This window comes from Globicephala melas, chromosome 19, assembly GCF_963455315.2.
Source record: "Globicephala melas chromosome 19, mGloMel1.2, whole genome shotgun sequence".
Taxonomy (NCBI): Eukaryota; Metazoa; Chordata; class Mammalia; order Artiodactyla; family Delphinidae; genus Globicephala; species Globicephala melas.
Window position 1 is genome coordinate 49,721,789 of NC_083332.1, and position 23,156 is coordinate 49,744,944.

General features: G+C 46.0%; 1 protein-coding gene across 3 annotated transcripts in view; it reads left to right on the forward strand.

The window, feature by feature from the left end:
• Positions 1 to 23,156, forward strand: part of EXOSC6 (exosome component 6) — a 100,586-nt gene that overhangs the window by 39,005 nt on the left and 38,425 nt on the right. For 2 of the 3 annotated variants that reach the window (XM_060289783.1, XM_060289784.1), the window contains one exon: positions 18,847 to 19,039. The gene's annotated coding sequence lies outside the window, so the exon portion shown is untranslated. Of the gene's footprint in view, positions 1 to 12,132; positions 12,314 to 18,846; positions 19,040 to 23,156 lie in introns of those variants that run through there. The other variant, XR_009560176.1, reaches the window with a different exon arrangement.

The window sequence follows — 23,156 nt, forward strand, 5'->3', positions numbered from 1 at the left end:
GCTTCAGTAGTCGTGGCTCGCGGGCTTAGTTGCTCCGCAGCATGTGGGATTTTCCCGGACCAGGGCTCAAACCCATCCTGCATTGGCAGGCGGATTCTTAACCACTGCACCACCAGGGAAGCCCGCCTTTTTTTTTTTTTTTTTTTAAAGAAAGTGAGAACTGGATCCTAAAATGTATGTGGAAAGGCAAAGGAATTGGAATAACCAAAACAAATCTGAAAAAGGATAAGATGGGAGAACTTATACGACCTGATTTCAAAACTTGCTATGAAACTATAATAAACACAACTATGTGGTATGGATAAAAGATAGATATATAGATAAAGGGAAGAGAATGGACACTCCAGAAATAGTTAAATTTATGGTTAATTGGTTTTTTAAAAATTTTCTTGGAGTATAGTTGATTTATAATATTGTGTTCAATTTCAGATGTACAGCAAAGTTATTTGGTTACACATATACATATATCCATTCTTTTTCATATTCCTTTCTCATATAGGTTATCACAGAATATTGAATAGAGTTCCCTGTGCTATACTATAGGTCCTTGTTGGTTATCTGTCTTATATATAGTAGTGTGTGCATGTTAATCCCAAGCTCCTGATTTATGCATCCCCCAACATTTCATCTTTGGTAACCATAAGTTTGTTTCGATATCGTAAGTCTGTTTCTGTTTTGTAAATAAGTTCATTTGTATCATTTTTTAAAAATTAGATCCCATATATGAGTGATATCATATGATATTTGTCTCTGTCTGACTTACTTCACTTAGTATGGTATCTCTAGGTCCATCCATGTTGCTGCAAATGGCATTATTTTGTTATCTTTTGTTCTTTATATATATATATACACACACACACACACACACACACACACAATGGAATATATATACCATGAAATATATGCCAATGGATGCCAGTGGAATATATATACATCTTCTTTATCCATTCATCTGTCGATGGACACTTAGGTTGCTTCCATGTCTTGGCTACTGTAAATAGTGCTGCAATGAGCATTGTGGTACATGGCTCTTTTTGAATTATGGTTTTCTCTGGATATGTGCCCAGGAGTAGGATTGCTGGATCATATGGTAGTTCTATTTTTAGTTTTTTAAGAAACCTCCAGACTGTTCTCCATAGCGGGTGTATCAATTTACTTTCCCACCAACAGTGTAGGAGGGTTCCCTTTTCTCCACACCTTCTCCAGCATTTATTGTTTGTAGATTTTTTGATGATGGCCATTCTGACCGGTGTGAGGTGATACCTCATTGTAGTTTTGATTTGCATTTCTCTGATAATTAGCGATGCTGAGCATCTCTTCATGTGCTTTTTGGCCATCTGTATGTCTTCTTTGGAGAAATATCTCTTTAGATCTTCTGCCCATTTTTTGATTGGGTTGTTTGTTTTTTTGACATAGAGCTGCATGTTTGTATATTTTGTATATATGCATTTGTATATATTTGGAGATTAATTCCTTGTTGGTTGCTTCATTTGCAAATATACATTTTCTCCTATGGTTAATTGATTTTTGACAAAGATGCCAAGACAATTCAGTGGGGGAAAGGATGATCTTTTTAACAAGTGGTGCTGGGACAGTTGGATATGCTAAATCATGAGATTACACAGCTACTTCACATCATACACAAAATGAATTTCAAGTGGGTCATAGACCTGAGTATAAGAGCTAGAACTATAAAACATCTAGAGAAAAAATTGGAGAAAATCTTTGTGACCTTGGGTTAGGCAAAGAATTCTTAGTTATAATACCCAAAACACAATTCATAAAATGAAAAATTGATGAAATGGATTTCATAAAAATTTAAAACTTTTGGCTTTGAGAAGTCACCATTATGAAAATGAAAAGACAAGCCACATAGAATATTTACAAATCATATGTCTGATAAAGGATTTATATGCAGTACACAAAGAACTCTCACAGTTAAACAAAGAGAAGACAAACAACCAATTAAAAATTGGGCAAAGATTTTAATAGACATTTCACAAAAAAGATATATGAATGGAGACCAAGCACATGAAAAGATGCTAAACATCATTAGTCACTAAGGAAATGAAAATTAAAACCACAGTGAGGTACCACCACATATCCAGTAGATTGACTACAGTCCAAAAGACTGATGATACCAAGTTTTAATGAGATGTGGTCGAATTGGAACCTGCATGTATTGCTAGTGTAAATTTTACAGCCACTTTGGAAAACAGTTTGGCAGTTTCTTAAAAAGTTAAATATATACTTATCCCCAAACCCAGAAATTCCACTTCTAGTTATCTGCCCAAGAGAAATAGACACACATGTCCACACAAAGACTTATACACAAATGATCATAGCATCATTCGTAATAGCTCAAAGCTGGAAAAACCCAGATTTCCATCAAAAAGGTGAGCTGATAAACTGTGGTATATCTATATAATAGAATATCATTCATCAATAAAAGGGAACAAACTTTCCCCCCAGCTTTATTGACATATAATTATCATATAAAGGAACAAATTTTGACACATGTCACAACATGGAGGAACTTCAAATGCCTTTAGCTAAGTGAATGAAGTCAGACACAAAAGATGATATATTGTATGAGTCCATTTATAGGAAATTTCTAGAAAGGGACATCTCTAGAGGAGAAAGGTCAGTGATTGGGGATGAAGATGGGAGTAGGAACTGACTATAAATATTTATGAGAGAACTTTTGGGGATGATAAAAGTATTCTAAACCTGGATTGTGGTGAAGGTTGTACAGATGTATAAATTGACAAAAAGTCATTCAAATGTACATATACAGTGGGTGAATTTCACAGAAGATAAATTACATCCTAATAAAGCTGTTTAAAAAGCAAACAAATAGTAGGAAACACTTACCAAATCGTTTTATGAGTCCAGCCTTACACTGATACGAAAACCAAAGATATTACAAGAAAAGTATGTAGGGTGAAGTGGACTGATGTCCACAATTTACTTTGAAATGCACCAAAACCAGGTTAAATTAGTGAATTGATATCGGGATGAATAGATGAATAAAGATCTGATAAAGGATGTTTAGAAAAATGGTAGAATCTAGCATTAAGTATTTTTATATTCATTGTAAAATGCTTTTAACTTTACAGTACATTTGAAATCTTTAAAAATAAAATGCAAAAAAGGAAATGAATTCATATGGCTCAGCTGAGAATAATTTTTATAAAGACAAAAATGCAAATAATATGGATTTAATCCAAAAGGAAAATAAAAACAAAGCTTATAAAATTGGTGGCAAGTGGAAGGAACGAGTGTGTGTATACAGCGTGGGAGCTAAATCATCTTCCAAGTCAGCAGAGAATATCTGAAAACTGGAAAACCAATAAAATAGCAGGATAAGCATGAATTAAGAAAAAAAGTGTTAATCACCAGAAGAAAGACCTGTAAGAGTCAGACGATTACCCCTGGGGATTGAGAATCACTTGTAGTATTACTTGACTTAAAATTTGTGTTGGTATTACTTTGATGAAGGTCAAAATTAAACTTAAAAATCAGTCATAAAAAGCTGATACTTAAGTCATAAGGAAAGTAATAAGCAGGTCCTATGTGAGTCAGCAGCCCAAGACCTTCGCCTGGTTGGGTTGCATGGTTGAGCTGGAGACCAGAGTCACCCAAGGGTGGTTCCCTGAGGTCAGGACTGCTCCTTCGTGGAGGGTTCCTGGCTGCTGAGGGTGCTGGACTGGCCCCAAGCCCTCTCGAGTCTCCAGAACCTGCCCCTGCCTCAGGTGGTGCAGTGGGGTTAGAGGTTGCAGGAGCCTGGAGGTGGCATCCCCACCTGCCTCTCTTGTTTTCTGTTCTTAGCTCCTGACTGGCTGGGCATCTGCAGGTGGAGATGCTGGAGGGCTGCCTGGAGGAGGAAAGCATGGCCTGGCTAGGCAAAGAGAATTTTACATGTGGGATGGGGTGTGTCACCAGGTCATATGGAGAGAGTCTGTGCCTAACCTTTAATGAGAAGGGTATGTGGACCAGACATTTAGAAAGCATTTGGAGGAGGAAAGGTGGAGCCCAGAACAAGCAAGCGTGTTGTAGGCCCAGAGCTCTGGCACTGAGCGCGAGTGGAGAGGAGAGTGGGATCCTGCTTTTAAGGCCCAAGTCCTCCGTGCTTGTTGCCACTGGTGTGTCTTCCTCCCGTGATTCTGCTGAGCTTCGGTTTAAAAAGCTGCCAGGATAAGGGGAATGAGTCACAAGTGGGGGCCCTCTGCTTGGGTGAGACTCTGGCCAGGCTCCCCTGAATCCACACTCTCCTCTGTGGCCAAGGGTCCTGGCTGCCTTTGCTCCTCAAGGAGCAAGGCCAGCAGGGGCTTGTGGCAAGGGGCTGAGAGACAGGACACAAGTTTCCTGGGAGGCTGCTGTGATGTTCCAACCTAGAGCCTGTGGGAACAGAGGTTGGGTGTCCAAACTGGTCACCCAGGGGAGGAGGTGTAGCCAGCAGAGGGGGGCCAGCTGGTCCAAGTGGGAATGAAGCACAAACGTCTAGCGCTACTCAGACCCCCGGAAAAGCTGGAAAGCACAGAGGCCAAGTCAGCCAAGATCACCGGAGGCCAGAGTAGAGCTGCTCACAGGTCATCCACACACATGCATCCCTGGGCCTGGAAAGAGCTCACTCAGCTCAGACAAGCCCACTGGATTCCCAGGCTGCCTCCTGAGTGAGTGAGTCTCCACCAAGCCCAAGTAGCTCGTAAACAAGTCATAATGAGCGCAAAGCATCAGCCCCAGGGGCACCTGGGGACTCCCGCCCAGCTCCCGCCACAAGCGTCAGGCTCACAGGCCTGGGCACAGGTCTCTGCTCTTCAGCTGCGTGTCACCAGCCTGCGTGGTCATTCAGTTTGGCTCATCACCCACACCTCCCACAGTCTGGAGTCTCAGGTGCCAGGCCGTGCAGCTCACTTTGCCAGAATAATAATAAAAGTAGCTGTTGTGTAAAATATTTCACAAATTTTGGGCCAAGTATTTTATACGCATTATTTGAGTCTGCAAAAACAAAAACCAAAACGTATAATTGCCCGTTTTACAAGCAAGTAATCGGAGGCTGTGATGATTAATTTTATGTATCAACCTGGCTAGGATATGGCGACCAGTTGTTTGGTCAAACACCAGTCTACATATTGTTGTAAAGGTATTTTCTGGATGTGAATAACAGTAAAATCAGTAGGCTTTCAGGAAAGCAGATTCCCCTCCATAATGGGGGGGGGCCTCATCCGTTCAGTTGAAGGTCTTAAGAGAAAAGACAGAGATCCTGTGGAGGAAGAAGGAATTGGGCCTCCACACTGCCTACGAACTCGAGACCCCCAACATCAGCTGTTCCCTGGGTCTCCAGCCTGCCCGCCTGCCCTGTGCATTTCAGACCTGACAGCCCCACAATCCCATGAGTCACTTCGAGATAAATCTCTCCTTCTACATATATACACATCCTACTGGTTCTCTCTGTCTCTCTTTTTGCCTATTAAAAAAAATTTTTTTTTAAATTATTTATTTTATATTTGGCTGTGTTGGTCTTCGTTGCTGTGTGCAGGCTTCTCACTGTGGTGGCTTCTCTTGTTGCAGAGCATGGGCTCTAGGCACCCGGGCTTCAGTAATTGTGGCACGTGGGCTCAGTAGTTGTGGCTTGTGGGCTCTAGAGCGCAGGCTCAGTAGTTGTGGCGCACGGGCTTAGCTGTCCTGCGGCATGTGGAATCTTCCCAGACCAGGGCTCGAACCCGTGAACCCTGCATTGGCAGGAGGATTCTTAACCACTGTGCCACCAGGGAAGCCCTTTTTGACTATTTTTGAAATTTCAGGTAAATAAACATATATCAGCATGTATTCTTTGGGGTTTTGTTAGACATAACAATATTATGTCCACGAGACTTACCCATGTAGTTAGGTTTGGCAGTAGTTCTTTTCCATTGCCGTGAATATACCACAACTTATGCATCCATTCTACTTAAGTGAAAGACCTGTTAATTAACAAGACATGTCTTCTGCCCTGTTCTGCCTTTCCTCCTCTGCCATCCAGCAAACAGGACAGGATCACCACAGTCAACATTCCCATTGGGAAAAGGAGAAGATGGGACGCACACAGCACTCTTTGTTTCAGAGTAATTCTGAAATCTTGGGATGCAAATGTTACAAGAGCCCTCTATTCTCCAGGTGGAAAATATTCTATGGTTAGATTTTCATTCTGGCTTTGGGGAGCAGGCCCCTAGCACATTGTTTTCTGTAGCTCCTTACTCTGTCCTCTGGGCTCTTCATTCTACCCCCTTCCTTTTCCTCCTTGGCCACATCTGAATAGGCCACATCTCTGAGGGCTAAGCAGTTTTCTCATCCTGCTTTGATCCCAGAGAAGATTGGGGGCCCAAGTTGGTTTCAAGCTCAAACAGTCACTGCCAATGTTTGTCCAAGGTGATATTCCTTGGCAGTAAAACTTTTTCAAATACATAGTGTTTTTTTTTAGTAAGTTTATTTATTTTATGTTATTTTTTAATTTTTGGCTGCGTTGAGTCTTCATTGCTGCATGCAGGCTTTCTCTAGTTGCGGTGAGCGGGGGCTACTCTTTGTTGCAGTGCATGGGCTTCTCATTGCAGTGGCTTCTCGTCACAGAGCATGGGCTCTAGGCATGCAGGCTTCAGTAGTTGTGGCATGCGGGCTCAGTAGTTGTGGCTAGCGGGCTCTAGAGCGCAGGCTCAGTAGTTGTGGTGCACGGGCTTAGTTGCTCCGCGGCATGTGGGATCTTCCCGGACAAGGGCTCAAACCCATGTCCCCTGCATTGTCAGGCGGATTCTTAACCACTGCGCCACCAGGGAAGTCCCAGTTTTTTGTTTTTCTTTTCCATTATGGTTTATTACAGGATATTGAATATAGTTCCCTGTGTTATACAGTAGGACCTTGTTGTTTATCCATTCTACATATAATAGTTTGCATCTGCTAATACCAAACTTCCAATCCTTCCCTCCCCCACCCCACCTCCCCCTTGGCAACACAAGTCTGTTCTCTATGTTTGTGAGTCTGTTTCTGTTTCATAAATAAGTTCATTTGTGTCATATTTTAGATTCCACATGTAAGTGATATCATATGGTATTTGTCTTTCTCTTTCTGACTTACTTCACTTAGTATGATAATCTCTAGGTCCATCCATGTTGCTGCAAATGGCATTATTTCATTCTTTTTTATGGCTGAGTAGTATTCCATTGTATATACATACACCACATCTTTATCCATTCATCTGTCAATGGACATTTAGGTTACTTCCATGTCTTAGCTATTGTAAATAGTGCTGCTATGAATGTTGGGGTGCATTTATCTTTTAGAATTCGAGTTTTGTCTCGATATATGCCCAGGAATGGGATTGTGGGATCATATGGCGACTCTGTTTTTCTGAGGAACCACCATACTGTTTTCCATAGTGGCTGCACCAATTTACATTTCCACCAACAGTGTAGGAAGGTCCCTTTTCTCCACACCCTTTTCAACATTTATCATTTGTAGACTTTTTGATGATGGCCATTCTGACTGGTGTGAGATGATACCTCACTGTAGTTTTGATTTGCTTTTCTCTAATAATTAGCAATGTTGAGCATCTTTTCTTGTGCCTATTGGCTATCTGGATGTCTTCTTTGAAGAAATGTCTATTTAGGTCTTCTGCCCATTTTTTTGTTTGTCTTTTTGTTATTGAGTTGTATGAGCTGTTTGTATATTTTGGAAATTAAACTCTGTGGGTTGCATTGTTTGCAAATGTTTTCTCACAGTCTGTAGGTTGTCTTTTCATTTTGTTTATGGTTTCCTTTGCTGTGCAAAAGTTTATAAGTTTGATTAAGTCCCATTTGTTTAGTTTTGCTTTTATTTCTGTTGCCTTGCGATACGGACCTAAAAAACATTGCTACGATTATATCAGAGAATATCTTGCCTATGTGGTCTTCTAGGAGTTTTACAGTGCCATGTCTTATGTTTAAGTCTTTAAGCCATTTTGAGTTTATTTTTGTGTATGGTGTGAGGGAGTGTTCTAACTTCATTGATTTACATGTGGCTGTCCAGCTTTCCTAGCACCACTTGCTGAAGAGACTGTCTATTCTCCATTGTATATTCTTGCCTCCTTTGTCAAAGATTAATTGACTGTAGGTGTGTGGATTTATTTCTGGGCTCTCTATTCTGTTCCATTGATCCATATGTCTGTTTTTGTGCCAATACTATGCTGTTTTAATTGCTGTAGCTTTGTAGTATTGTCTGAAGTCTGGGAGGGTTATGCCTCCTCCTTTGTTCTTTTTCCTCAGAATTGCTTTGGCAATTCTGGGTCTTTTATGTTTCCATGTAAATTTTAGGATTATTTGTTCTAGTTCTGTGAAAAATGTCATGGGTAATTTAATAGGGATTGCATTAAATCTGTAGATTGCTTTGGGTAGTATGCCATTTTAATAATATTAATTCTTCCCATCCAAGAGCATGGGCTATCTTTCCATTTCTTTAAATCATCTTCAGTTTTATCAATTTTTTTTTTTTTTTTTTTTGCGGTACGCGGGCCTCTCACTGTTGTGGCCTCTCCCGTTGTGGAGCACAGGCTCCGGACGCGCAGGCTCAGAGACCATGGCTCACGGGCCCAGCCGCTCCGTGGCATGTGGGATCTTCCTGGACCGGGGCACAAACCCATATCCCCTGCATTGGCAGGCAGACTGTCAACCACTGTGCCACCAGGGAAGCCCCTATCAATATTTTTATAGTTTTCAGCACATAAGTCTTTCACTTCCTCGTTCAGGTTTATTCCTAAGTATTTTTATTTTTCTGATGCAATTTTATTTATTTTTAAATTTATTTTATTTTATCTTTATCTGTGCTGTATTGCTTGTGAGATCCTAGTTCCCCTACCAAGGATCGAACCTGGGCCCTCAGCAGTGAAAGTGCAGAGTCCTAACCACTGGATTGCCAGGGAATTCCCTTGATGCAATTTTAAAAGGGATTTTCCTTTCCTTTTCTCATATTTCATTATTAATGTAAAGAAATGCGACAGGTTTCTGTATTTTAATCTTGTATCCTTTTACCTTGCTGAGCTCGTTTATCAGTTCTAGTAGTTTTTGTTTGGAGTCTTTAGGGTTTTCTATGTATAGCATCATGTCATCTGCATATCATGACAGTTTTACCTCTTCCAACTTGGATACCTTTTATTTCTTTTACTTGTCTGATTGCTATGGCTAGGACTTCCAATACTATATTTAATAGAAGTAGTGAGAGTTTTTATCATGAATGGATATTGAATTTTATCAAATGCTTTTTCTGCATCCATTGAGATGATCATGTGGCTTTTGTCCTTTCTTTTGTTGATGTGGTGTATCACATTGATTGATTTGTGTATGTTGAACCATCCTTGTGAGACATTTTGCCCAAGTGAAAGTATTAACTGGTTACTGTCATAATCAATTTTTTAAAATTAATTTTATTTATTTATTTTTGGCTGCATTAAGTCTTCGCTGCTGTGCGTGGGCTTTCTCTAGTTGCGGCAAGCAGGGGCTACTCTTCATTGTGGCTCGTGGGCTTCTCATTGCGGTGGCTTCACTTGTTGCAGAGCACGGGCCCTAGGCACGTGGGCTAAGTAGTTGTGGCTCATGGGCTCTAGAGCGCAGGCTCAGTAGTTGTGGCGCACGGGCTTAGTTGCTTCGCAGCATGTGGCATCTTCCTGGACCAGGGTTTGAACCCGTGTCCCCTGCATTGGCAGGTGGATTCCTACCACTGCACCATCAGGGAAGCCCTATCATAATCAATTTGAAAATTGATTTAAATCAATTTAAAAATTGCTCTTTCTCTTTAGATTTAGTCTTTGTTGGTGACTGCTACAGAGGTCCAGGAAAGGTAACCACCTCCCTGGGTGGCTACCTGGGTCATACACTAAGGAAGAGGCAGTGCTGGCCAGCTCTAAAGTTGTACTCTTAACCAACCACCACAACAACCCTTTCAGCCTGGACTCTGAGAGGCTCCAGTCAAATGATGCCGCAGATCCAAGTGTCTGAGGGTCCCTAACTCTACAGAGCCTCTCATGGGAAAGACAGCAGAGGGATGGGCACACCCCTCTTTGGGAGGCTACACCAAAGGAGCCTCATTCGCTCCTGTGTCACAGGGACCACGCTGGGTTATCAGTTATCATCTCTCCGGGGAGATATTAGTCTGACTTGGGTTTCTAACTAATCGCCACAGTGTGTCCTCCATATGAGGGGCTTTCTGAACCCAGGAAACCCCATTTCATAGGCCACAGCGCCACCTAATGCTGGTTTATATGAACAAAGAGAGTGACTGAATCATGCTGATCTGAGACCACTCCAGCATCAGCCCCATTTTACAGTTTGGCAAACAGAGGTTCTTTAAGAACCAGCTCAAGTCCTGCCTCATCCACAAAGCTTTACACAACTACTGTTTCTCCTCCATACTCTTCAAGAGTTGGCACCCAGGGGATTCCAGATACAAGAGGAGTTCGGAAAGCTCTTTAGAAGGACGGACATGTCTCTCAGCCTTGCTGATTCCAGTTCCTGTGGAGGATATGGGTTTAGATTCCCCAGGTGATTCTAATGCACCACCACTGTCTCTACCACATGTCTTAGCACTGACTTGAAGAGTTCACTACTTCATAGAGACTTAGATGTGAGGCCTGGTTTTTATTATCTGCAACTTGAGAACGTGCTTCTCTAGGCCTCACTTTCCTCACAGGTCAAGCAGGGATACTCTGCTCTAATTCACACAGTTGTGGTGAAGTTTCAACAAGGCAAGGCAGTTAGGGCACAGGAGCCATTTATAAAATTACTCTGTCTTATAGGGACTCTGAAATAGCACCCTGCACCCTGCACAGCACTGAGTCCATAGCAGGTGTTTTACTGCAAAACTGCACCATGATTTTTGGGTGCAGGTTGGTGTGGTGAGCGCACTGGCTGCTTCTCAGACAGTGAGCATTTTCCCCACAGGTGTGAAAAAGAGTGTAGGCACAGCCCTGGTTTCCACACAGACATGGGCTCACAGGTACGTGGGGGATACGCCCTGTGCCAGGTTCTTACCATGGAGTCAGTGTAAGGCTGGATGTCAAGTCCAGTGACAGCGATAGTAACTTCAGGGGGAGGAATGGGGTTTCTCCCCCAGCCATGCCCCCACTGCATGGAGAGTAACACTTGTAAACGTTTGTGTCGTCGCTATGTCAGTTCTCAAATTCTCTTTTACACTTCGGTAACAGAACCATGGTTTTATGTGCAATGTTTATCCCATCACCCAGCAGGATGCCCCGCCACAAGAGGCCATCCATTGAACGAAATCGGCTTGTATGGTGAGATGGGCTTGAATCCAAAGAATGGGAACTAGCGAGTTGGCCCAACACGCAGGGGAGGCTGTACCATTAGATCGCTATCCATTCAAAGAATATGTACTTTGTGCCATTCTCTAAGTGCTGAGAACATGGCCCTGCACGAGATTTAGGTTCTGTCGTCACAGGGCAGAGCTTGCAACTAGTGGGAAAGGCAGTCAACAAACACTGATCTACTTCAGTGCCAAGTTCTATAAAGGAAAGAAAACAGGGCGATGTGATAGTAAGCAAGGTGATGGGGGAGCTTCTCTGAAGACGGAGTGAATGATTCCTCTTCCTCTGGTCCAGACACGCAGACAAGGCGCAAAGAGTAAGGTCCGGCCCGGAGCTCAGGTCTTCTTATCCTGCCTCCGAGGTCTGGCCGGGCCAGCAGACAGGATTTCCCATCTGCTCTGCTAGCGATTCGCCCAAGAAGACCCGGGCGACTTCCAAAAAACAAAGCGGCTGTCAGTCCAAGAATCTTCTTTACGCCCTGACTAGTGTCTTTGGGCGGTGGACCTCGTGGGACCAGGCCTGGGGACTCGCATAGAAGGAAGAGAGAACCCCCGCCCTCCCCACACTGCAGTGGGGCTGCCGCCATCATGGCGATCCCGGCTGCACCTGGACAATTTAACAGGGCCCGAGGCTAGAGTCCTAAAGCGGCCCTGAAACACCACGCCTGCAGCTCACCGCCATCTTGGCAGAGGCGGTTCCCCGCTACACACACCCAGGGGCGGGGCCTCGCGAGACCCAAACAGGCCCCACGTGTCAGGGGCGGAGCCCTACCCTGACGTCACGGCGCGCGTCGGATGGAAGGAGGACTAGAGCCGGCAAACCCTAGCTGGCTTCTCGCGTCACGGGAACTTTTTCCTCCCTCCTGTCCCGACCCCTTCCTTGTCCTTGTCCCACCTTCCGGCCCCCGGGAACCCCGGCAACGGTTGTGGCTGCTGCTCCGCTTCAGGCGGGGTGTTGCTGAGCGCGGAGCCCGAGGGCGCCCGTGAGGTAAGGAGAAGCTGCGGAGCCGCTCTGGCGTCCCCGTCCACGCGGACCTTGGCGGCCCGGGACCCACAGCGCCCCCCCTTTCCTCTGTGGTCTCGGTCTGGGGGCTTCGGCGTCCCTCGTTTCCCGTCGGTTCTGCCTGGTCCTCGGAAGGCGCGTCCCGGCGCCGGGACTCCGCCCGCCGGGGCCGACAGCGCGTCGCCCGGTCTCCCTCAGCCTCTCTGCGGCGGTGGCGTCTCGCGGACCCGTGCCCGGCTGCCCAGGGCCAGCGCACCGGCTCTGGCAGGCGCCCGCAGCCGAGCCCGGATGCCCAGGGCGGCCGGGATAACCTCGCTCCTGAGGCCCGCCTCGGGCGGGCAGCCCCACCCCCCACCCCCCAGCGTGGGTCGGGCTTGCCCAGCTGGGTCGTCTCTGCAGGCGTAATTGTTTTCCCGCGTGGCAACGTGCGGTCCGCTTGTGCTTAACTAACTAGTAGAAGTTCTGCAGAGTCAGCGGTGAGGTTAGGTGGAAACGTCCATGCCGGGGCGGTGAGCTCTCTTCCCAACGTTTGACCCTTTGGGCCTGATGTGTATGACACCGAGATTTGATTCAGGCATCTTCACGTCCGTTTCGCCCGTGCTGGGGGGCGGCGAGGTAGCCGGGCTGAAGGGGACACGTTCCTAGGGCTAGAGATTTGTGTTAAGTTCTCAAACTTGGCTGATCACCTGGTGCACTTGTTGAAAAATATAGCACCCTGGACCGCAGGATCAGAATCTCCAGAGAGGGAGCCTGTGTGTGTGTGTGTGTGTGTTTTAAAATGTGTCCCAGGTGGCTCTCATTTGGAGGCAGGTGTGGGAAATGTTGTGTTAATCCGTCTCTTCTCACCCAGTCTCCCTTGTGACCAGCAGCCGATTTGTACAAGGTGTTGTGACCATGCAGAGGAACAGCTCAGAAGGAGTTAGAGCTGTCCTCTTGCTCTTGTTGGTGTAAGCAGATCTGAGCATAACCAGCGTCAGTATTGAGATTGTTTAGCAGGAATTCTTCTCCTTAGCAGAAATTAAACACGTAATTTACTTTCAACCAGGTGTGTGTTTTACTTTGTTGTCTTTGACATCTTCCGTTTCTTCTCTACTGGCTTTATCTCCTCTGATCTCACTCCTTTGCTATCGCTGCCAAACCTACTGGAATAGACTCTGATGCCATTGTTTCCTATACTGTTTTTTTTTTTTGTTTGTTTTTTGGTGTTTTTTTTTGGATGCGTCCTCGGCATGTGGGATCTTAGTTCCCTGACCAGGGATCGAACCTGCGCCCCCTGTAGTGGAAGCGTGGAGTCTTATCCACTGCGCCACCAGGAAGGTCTCTAGAATCTTCATTTCAGAGATGTGCTCAGGCCTCTGTGTGAAGGCTGTGGGGCGTGGGGAGAATGGTGTGCAGATTAGAGGCGGGAAGCCCAGTTGGGAACCTTCTGCAGTAAACAGGATGGCGGGCTGTGCTCAGTTCAGGGCAGTGGAGATGGAGAGTAGATCCACTGGAGGGAGATTTACGATGTAGGGTTGTTGGTTAGGTCTTGATGATTGACTGGAGAGAGGAGATGAGAGAAAGGGGGGAATGTGGGATGACACCCAGGATTCTAGTGTATGGTGTTCCTAGGGGACACAGGAAGTGGAGCAGAGTTGGAGATTGGGGAAGATGGCTTTACCTTTTGGATGTGCTCAGTTTGACCTGTGGGAGTCCAAGTGGAGGTGGCCCTTCTTCCACTAGACGTGCGGGTCTAAGGCTCAGGAGTGCTATGGGTTAGGCCATCAGTCATGGCAGGAAAGGGAATCACCCGGAACAGTGGTGGATGGGGAAGCGAAGCTGGCCTCAGGGAACCCTGGGGGACGTCAACACAGAGGGAAGGGCAGAGGAGAGAGGCCAGTGATCGGGGCTGAAGGTGCCACAGAAAACAAGGAAAGAGTGTGTGGATAGGAGGGAGTGAGATGGTGCCCAGAAAGTGCCCTTGGAAAGGAGCAACATTTGCGTTCCTGGTGAGAGGAGTGCAGTGGCCTGGTGGGGCAGAAGCCCGACCACTTTTGGTTCAGAAGAGAGTAGGACGGGAAATAAAAAAGACAGGTTGTGAAATACAAGTTAGGAAATTTTTGCTTAAAAAGTCCACAGGCCAAAAAAAAAAAAAAAAAAACAGTCCACAGGCCAACTATGCCACCACCAAGGTAATAAAAGAAGGACTTAAGGGCTTCCCTGGTGGCGCAGTGGTTGAGAGTCCGCCTTCCGATGCAGGGGACGTGGGTTTGTGCCCCGGTCCGGGAAGATCCCACATGCCGCGGAGCGGCTGGGCCCGTGAGCCATGGCCGCTGAGCCTGCGCGTCCAGAGCCTGTTCTCCGCAACGGGAGAGGCCACAACAGTGAGAGGCCCGCGTACCGCAAAAAAAAAAAAAAAAAAAAAAAAAAAGAAGGACTTAAGACAAAGGTGGTGGCAAACATCAGGGCAGCTCATTGCTGCAATAATAACATTCTGGGAAAATATAATTGATACTGGTATTGGTGACCTTTGAGTGGAGGGAAATCTTCCTTCTGTTTTTGATGTTTCGCAAAGACCATCATTTCATAATTTAGAATTTTAAAAATTAAAAATTGCTAATTGAGTGTTTTGGAGCTTTGTTTTATTTCTGAAATCGCCTGGGCGGGGGGAGGGGGTACTTGAGCACATCTAAATGCCGAGGAGAAGGAGGTAAATGTGAGGGTATGTGAAAGAGGGAGGACAGCTGATGGAGCTCGGTTCAGGGGAAGGGGGCAGGAAGGGGGATCCAGGCCGTTGTAAGGGATTAATTTCTGACCCTGTGAAGGAAGGCAGGGATGGTTTGCTGATGCAGGGAGGTATACAGGTGGTGTTTTGGGGAACAAGGTGAGACAGGTTATCTCCTTTGATGAAGGAAGAGAGGAGGTGGTGTTAAAGGTTGGGAGAAGAGCCATGCTATGGGTTCAGAACCTGGATGTAGAGAGAGCTGTGCCTGTGGCTTAATAGGAAGTAGCCCGGAGCCAAGTAGGGGTGCCTGCTAACTTAAGGCACAAAGGAACAGGGTCTTTCCCAAGTGTGACTGAGTGGTAATGGTTCAGAAGCAAGGAGGATGCCAACAGTGCCTCTTGATGGTGTCAGTGGAACAGGGCTGGCTGTGTGACAGTGACAGTTCCCTCAGGAGAGCTGCATTTCCATTAAGACAGAGGGTGGAGAGAACATTAGTGAAGTGTTACCAACCAGGGATCTTGGCCTCCTTAATCAATAGAAATTGATAAGAGGCCAGACAGAAAATTCAGGCAGGGCTTTATTGGGCTCCTGCTGCAGCAGGCGGGAGTGAAAACAAGTAACAGTTTCCCTTGATTGCTCCGAGGAGGCCGGCAGCGAGCTGGTTCCTTATGTGGGGTGAGGGCAGGGGCGGGTCCAGGAGTCAGGCCAGAGGGGTGGCTTGGGTGGTCTGCCCGCGCCCCCCCCCCCGGTGGTGGTGAGTGCAGGGGGCATGCACAGGACCCTGCTTTTGCTCCTGACTCCTGCTTTTGCTCCCAGCTCTTCACAAGTGGCAGTTGGCTTTTTTTTTGGTCTTTTTGTATCTTGTCTATAATTTCCCCCAGCTGTGCATGCATGCATATAGTTATTTTTAGTCCCTTATAGTTTCTTTGTATTTTGTTTGTATTTCATTTGTTCAGGTGTAAGCACTGCAGCAAAGGGTCCCAGGTCCTAGTCTGTCTCATTATCCCCTGAGGGATTCTACACCTTTTATTCTTAAGGGGTAAAGGGCCAAGGGTCTCATCTTCTGGAACGTCTTCCTGCCAGACAGGGGCTGCAGACCCTGGCTTACACCTAGAGGTGTAGAAGTCCCTCTCTGACTGTTCCAAGGACCTGTAGGGACCTGGGCCACCCTCTGCTGGAATGGGTTGAATTCCTTGAGCCCTCATGAGTCTTACTTGAAACTCTTAGAAGCTAGAAGACACAAACTTGCCCAGAAGGCTAAACAAACAAGGGCCAAAAAGAAGAACACCAGTAGCCACTAAAGGGCCTAGAAAGGGAAGGAGCCAGCGTAACTTCAGGAGGGCTTCCTTAACTGTTGACCAGGCAGTGGAGGCGATATTGCCGCTTCTAAAATTATGAAGCCAGTCTGCCTGGGCATATATTTCCTTAATGTTAACTTCCACCTGTGCTATCACACTAATTCAGGTGCAGTAGGAAGTATTATCGCACAGACTCCACCTTGTTCTTCCAGAAGGTTATCAAGAGCTAGACGACTGTCAAGAACTAAATTCGCCAAAGAAACGAGAGGTCTTAAGTCCCATTAAGGCTTGTCTTGTCTGTTCCATCATATAACCAAGCTGTCTGATCTCAGTGTTGCTTCATGATAGGTAAAGCCTCCCCATGGAGCTGCCAGTCCTGTGGCCAGCTCTGCCCTTGCTAAGATCATTCCTAGGGGACTTCCCTGGTGGTCCAGTGGTTAAGACTCTGTGCTTCCAGTGCAGGGGGCCTGGGTTCGATCCCTGGTCAGGGAACTAGATCCCACACGCATGCCGCAACTAAAAAAGATCCTGCGTTTCGCAACTAAAGATCCTGTGTGCCACAACTAAGACTCCGCGTAGCCAAATAAACAAACATATATAGAGAAAAAAGATCATTCCTAGTGCTTTCTGGGTTTGGTGGTGAGCCTGACTGGTTCTGTTACAGATAAAAATCCCTCTTAACCCTGTAGTCCTTATAGCACACTGTCCTATGAAGTGAACATTGTCAGTGCATTTATACGCTATGGCTTGGTTGGAAAAGACAGGGTCTGTCGATAATTCCGTAACATATGATGGTTTGGGTGTCCGCAGAGGAAAACAAACCCTTCCGGGGGTGCAGACCTGAATGTCTGTCTCACAGCTGTTAAGACCGGATAGCCCTTGAAGGACGTAACTGTTGTTAGTACTTAAACAGTTAGGGGACAGCAGACTATTATGTTGATGATTAAGCATATAAAGCTCTACAGCATTTCTAACAAGATGTTCACGTATGATCCGCTGAGTACAACAGCAAGAATGGCAAACAGGAGTCCAACCCACTACATCATTTTACTTATCTGTCGATGGTGCCTGTCTTTTGAATAGGTATCTCAGACCTTCCACTGGCTTACAGGTGTATTGCTCTTCTGTTGTAACCTGCGGGGTTTCTGGAGGTAAAAGCTTTAGTCTGGAAAAATGTACCCAACTAGATATCCCTTGCACTTTGACAGCAGTGGGAGTGGTTCAGATTACTTTATAGGGGCCCTTCCATTTTGGCAATAGTTGGTCTTCGGGGGACCCCGTTCCAGGTTTTAAGAAGAACTTGGTCCCTGGGATTTGTGAAGGAACAGCTCCTTCCTCTGTATTTTTAGTGGGAGCTTGCAGTGCCTTGTGGGTATAGTTCAGGATTGTCTTTTGAACTTGTCCTAGATTAATAATGTATCTCAGGGCCTGGTTCACTTCTTCATCCAGTAGAATGTCAGTAGTAAGAAAAGGTCTCCCATAGGTCCTTTTATTGTTTTACTTGTTTATTTTTTAAGGAGTTTTTTTTTTGTTAATTTATTTTTGGCTGCATTGGGTCTTCGTTGCTGCGCACGGGCTTTCTCTAAGTTGCGGCAAGCGGGGGCTAGCTACTCTGTTGTGGTGCGCGGGCTTCTCATTGCAGTGGCTTCTCTTGTTGCGGAGCACGGGCTCTTAGGTGCACAGGCTTCAGCAGTTGTGGCAGGCGGGCTCAGTAGTTGTGGTGCACGGGCTCAGTTGCTCGGCGGCGTATGGATCTTGCCAGACCGGTGCTCAAACCCGTGTCCCCTGCATTGGTAGGCAGATTCTTAACCACTGCGCCACCAGGGAAGTCCTGAAGACATTTTTTAGAAAGCAGAATTGTGTTAATACAGTCTTTTATTCAATTTTAACATAATTTTATTTATTGCATAGTTAAGACAGTCACATTCCAAATTCAAAATATATGAAAGGGTCTATAATGAAGAGTTTTCCTCTTTCTACTTGGACTTAATTTCTGGGAAATTTCAATCTTTTAAACGTGGAGAGAATGTATAAAGAACCCATGTACCCACCAGCCAGCTTCAGTCTGGCTTCATCTATTGCCACTGTTCCACTGGATTATTCCCTGGTGTTGGCCTTATTTTAAAACAAGCTGAGACTCTGTCTTATGCAGTAAAAGGCAAGGATTTCCTAAGTTGAAATTGCTGCAAATCTCCTTGGGGGCCATTTAAGAGCTCTTTTACTACCACTGATCACTTTAAGATTTTATTTTGGGGCCACATACAGTATTTGCTTTTCCAGAGCTCCTTTCCTTTCTAAAGAGTATCTTTTTTCTCCATCTTTATGCCAAGAACTCTGTAGGAATGCCCCATACTTCCCCAAGGCTTCTGCTTCTGATAGATGGCCCAGTTGGCTCATCTTAGAAAACCTCCACAAGACGTTTTCCGAAAGGAGAGGGAATAGAAGAGTGTAAGGGGTAGGGAGTTTTGAATCCCCTAAAGCTGACGACTGTGTTTGGGTCTGTTTTTGTTGCTCAGAGCCCCTGTTGAGTTCCCTGCTGCGTAGGATGCCAGAACTGGAGACTGTGGAGATCATGAAGTTGGTGAATTGCCCCGAGACCTTCACCCCGGACATGAGGTGCATCATGGGCGAGTCCCCTTCAGTGCGGGGCTACTTCGTCCTGGCGGGAATGAACTCTGCTGGCCTTTCGTTTGGTGGAGGAGCTGGAAGGTAAGTCTTTCGCACTCAGGTTCGGCTTGCGAGGCTTCTTCCTTTCTGGAATTACTTCTGGTTCATAGGGTTTGTGACATACCTAATCCAGTATGTTCATAAGAAGAGGAAGACACATGTCATGAGAGAGTCGTCCCCTTGAAAGTACTTGCCATGGGAGGCACTCCCCGTGTTCCAGACACGTCATTGTACAGAATGTTTTTGGAACTCCTCTTTTGGAGTTAGCCTTGGAGCCAGTGGGATGTTCTTCTGTACTACTTCAGTCATAACAAATGTTGGTCCTTTGAATATGTATTTGAGTTTGGAAATAGCCAAGTGTGGTGAGTGAAGTAGAAGATCATGCTGATCACGCAGGTTTTTATTTTCAAATTTGGTACTTATAAAAATTAAGCGAGGGGGCTTCCCTGGTGGCACAGTGGTTGAGAGTCCGCCTGCAGATGCAGGGGACACGGGTTCGTGCCCCTGTCCGGGAAGATCCCACATGCCGCGGAGCGGCTGGGCCCGTGAGCCATGGCCGCTGAGCCTGCGCGTCCAGAGCCTGTTCTCCGCAACGGGAGAGGCCACAACAGTGAGAGGCCCGCGTACCGCAAAAAAAAAAAAAAAAAAAAAAAAAAAAGAAGGACTTAAGACAAAGGTGGTGGCAAACATCAGGGCAGCTCATTGCTGCAATAATAACATTCTGGGAAAATATAATTGATACTGGTATTGGTGACCTTTGAGTGGAGGGAAATCTTCCTTCTGTTTTTGATGTTTCGCAAAGACCATCATTTCATAATTTAGAATTTTAAAAATTAAAAATTGCTAATTGAGTGTTTTGGAGCTTTGTTTTATTTCTGAAATCGCCTGGGCGGGGGGAGGGGGTACTTGAGCACATCTAAATGCCGAGGAGAAGGAGGTAAATGTGAGGGTATGTGAAAGAGGGAGGACAGCTGATGGAGCTCGGTTCAGGGGAAGGGGGCAGGAAGGGGGATCCAGGCCGTTGTAAGGGATTAATTTCTGACCCTGTGAAGGAAGGCAGGGATGGTTTGCTGATGCAGGGAGGTATACAGGTGGTGTTTTGGGGAACAAGGTGAGACAGGTTATCTCCTTTGATGAAGGAAGAGAGGAGGTGGTGTTAAAGGTTGGGAGAAGAGCCATGCTATGGGTTCAGAACCTGGATGTAGAGAGAGCTGTGCCTGTGGCTTAATAGGAAGTAGCCCGGAGCCAAGTAGGGGTGCCTGCTAACTTAAGGCACAAAGGAACAGGGTCTTTCCCAAGTGTGACTGAGTGGTAATGGTTCAGAAGCAAGGAGGATGCCAACAGTGCCTCTTGATGGTGTCAGTGGAACAGGGCTGGCTGTGTGACAGTGACAGTTCCCTCAGGAGAGCTGCATTTCCATTAAGACAGAGGGTGGAGAGAACATTAGTGAAGTGTTACCAACCAGGGATCTTGGCCTCCTTAATCAATAGAAATTGATAAGAGGCCAGACAGAAAATTCAGGCAGGGCTTTATTGGGCTCCTGCTGCAGCAGGCGGGAGTGAAAACAAGTAACAGTTTCCCTTGATTGCTCCGAGGAGGCTGGCAGCGAGCTGGTTCCTTATGTGGGGTGAGGGCAGGGGCGGGTCCAGGAGTCAGGCCAGAGGGGTGGCTTGGGTGGTCTGCCCGCGCCCCCCCCCCCGGTGGTGGTGAGTGCAGGGGGCATGCGCAGGACCCTGCTTTTGCTCCTGACTCCTGCTTTTGCTCCCAGCTCTTCACAAGTGGCAGTTGGCTTTTTTTTTGGTCTTTTTGTATCTTGTCTATAATTTCCCCCAGCTGTGCATTCATGCATATAGTTATTTTTAGTCCCTTATAGTTTCTTTGTATTTTGTTTGTATTTCATTTGTTCAGGTGTAAGCACTGCAGCAAAGGGTCCCAGGTCCTAGTCTGTCTCATTATCCCCTGAGGGATTCTACACCTTTTATTCTTAAGGGGTAAAGGGCCAAGGGTCTCATCTTCTGGAACGTCTTCCTGCCAGACAGGGGCTGCAGACCCTGGCTTACACCTAGAGGTGTAGAAGTCCCTCTCTGACTGTTCCAAGGACCTGTAGGGACCTGGGCCACCCTCTGCTGGAATGGGTTGAATTCCTTGAGCCCTCATGAGTCTTACTTGAAACTCTTAGAAGCTAGAAGACACAAACTTGCCCAGAAGGCTAAACAAACAAGGGCCAAAAAGAAGAACACCAGTAGCCACTAAAGGGCCTAGAAAGGGAAGGAGCCAGCGTAACTTCAGGAGGGCTTCCTTAACTGTTGACCAGGCAGTGGAGGCGATATTGCCGCTTCTAAAATTATGAAGCCAGTCTGCCTGGGCATATATTTCCTTAATGTTAACTTCCACCTGTGCTATCACACTAATTCAGGTGCAGTAGGAAGTATTATCGCACAGACTCCACCTTGTTCTTCCAGAAGGTTATCAAGAGCTAGACGACTGTCAAGAACTAAATTCGCCAAAGAAACGAGAGGTCTTAAGTCCCATTAAGGCTTGTCTTGTCTGTTCCATCATATAACCAAGCTGTCTGATCTCAGTGTTGCTTCATGATAGGTAAAGCCTCCCCATGGAGCTGCCAGTCCTGTGGCCAGCTCTGCCCTTGCTAAGATCATTCCTAGGGGACTTCCCTGGTGGTCCAGTGGTTAAGACTCTGTGCTTCCAATGCAGGGGGCCTGGGTTCGATCCCTGGTCAGGGAACTAGATCCCACACGCATGCCGCAACTAAAAAAGATCCTGCGTTTCGCAACTAAAGATCCTGTGTGCCACAACTAAGACTCCGCGTAGCCAAATAAACAAACATATATAGAGAAAAAAGATCATTCCTAGTGCTTTCTGGGTTTGGTGGTGAGCCTGACTGGTTCTGTTACAGATAAAAATCCCTCTTAACCCTGTAGTCCTTATAGCACACTGTCCTATGAAGTGAACATTGTCAGTGCATTTATACGCTATGGCTTGGTTGGAAAAGACAGGGTCTGTCGATAATTCCGTAACATATGATGGTTTGGGTGTCCGCAGAGGAAAACAAACCCTTCCGGGGGTGCAGACCTGAATGTCTGTCTCACAGCTGTTAAGACCGGATAGCCCTTGAAGGACGTAACTGTTGTTAGTACTTAAACAGTTAGGGGACAGCAGACTATTATGTTGATGATTAAGCATATAAAGCTCTACAGCATTTCTAACAAGATGTTCACGTATGATCCGCTGAGTACAACAGCAAGAATGGCAAACAGGAGTCCAACCCACTACATCATTTTACTTATCTGTCGATGGTGCCTGTCTTTTGAATAGGTATCTCAGACCTTCCACTGGCTTACAGGTGTATTGCTCTTCTGTTGTAACCTGCGGGGTTTCTGGAGGTAAAAGCTTTAGTCTGGAAAAATGTACCCAACTAGATATCCCTTGCACTTTGACAGCAGTGGGAGTGGTTCAGATTACTTTATAGGGGCCCTTCCATTTTGGCAATAGTTGGTCTTCGGGGGACCCCGTTCCAGGTTTTAAGAAGAACTTGGTCCCTGGGATTTGTGAAGGAACAGCTCCTTCCTCTGTATTTTTAGTGGGAGCTTGCAGTGCCTTGTGGGTATAGTTCAGGATTGTCTTTTGAACTTGTCCTAGATTAATAATGTATCTCAGGGCCTGGTTCACTTCTTCATCCAGTAGAATGTCAGTAGTAAGAAAAGGTCTCCCATAGGTCCTTTTATTGTTTTACTTGTTTATTTTTTAAGGAGTTTTTTTTTTTGTTAATTTATTTTTGGCTGCATTGGGTCTTCGTTGCTGCGCACGGGCTTTCTCTAAGTTGCGGCAAGCGGGGGCTAGCTACTCTGTTGTGGTGCGCGGGCTTCTCATTGCAGTGGCTTCTCTTGTTGCGGAGCACGGGCTCTTAGGTGCACAGGCTTCAGCAGTTGTGGCAGGCGGGCTCAGTAGTTGTGGTGCACGGGCTCAGTTGCTCGGCGGCGTATGGATCTTGCCAGACCGGTGCTCAAACCCGTGTCCCCTGCATTGGTAGGCAGATTCTTAACCACTGCGCCACCAGGGAAGTCCTGAAGACATTTTTTAGAAAGCAGAATTGTGTTAATACAGTCTTTTATTCAATTTTAACATAATTTTATTTATTGCA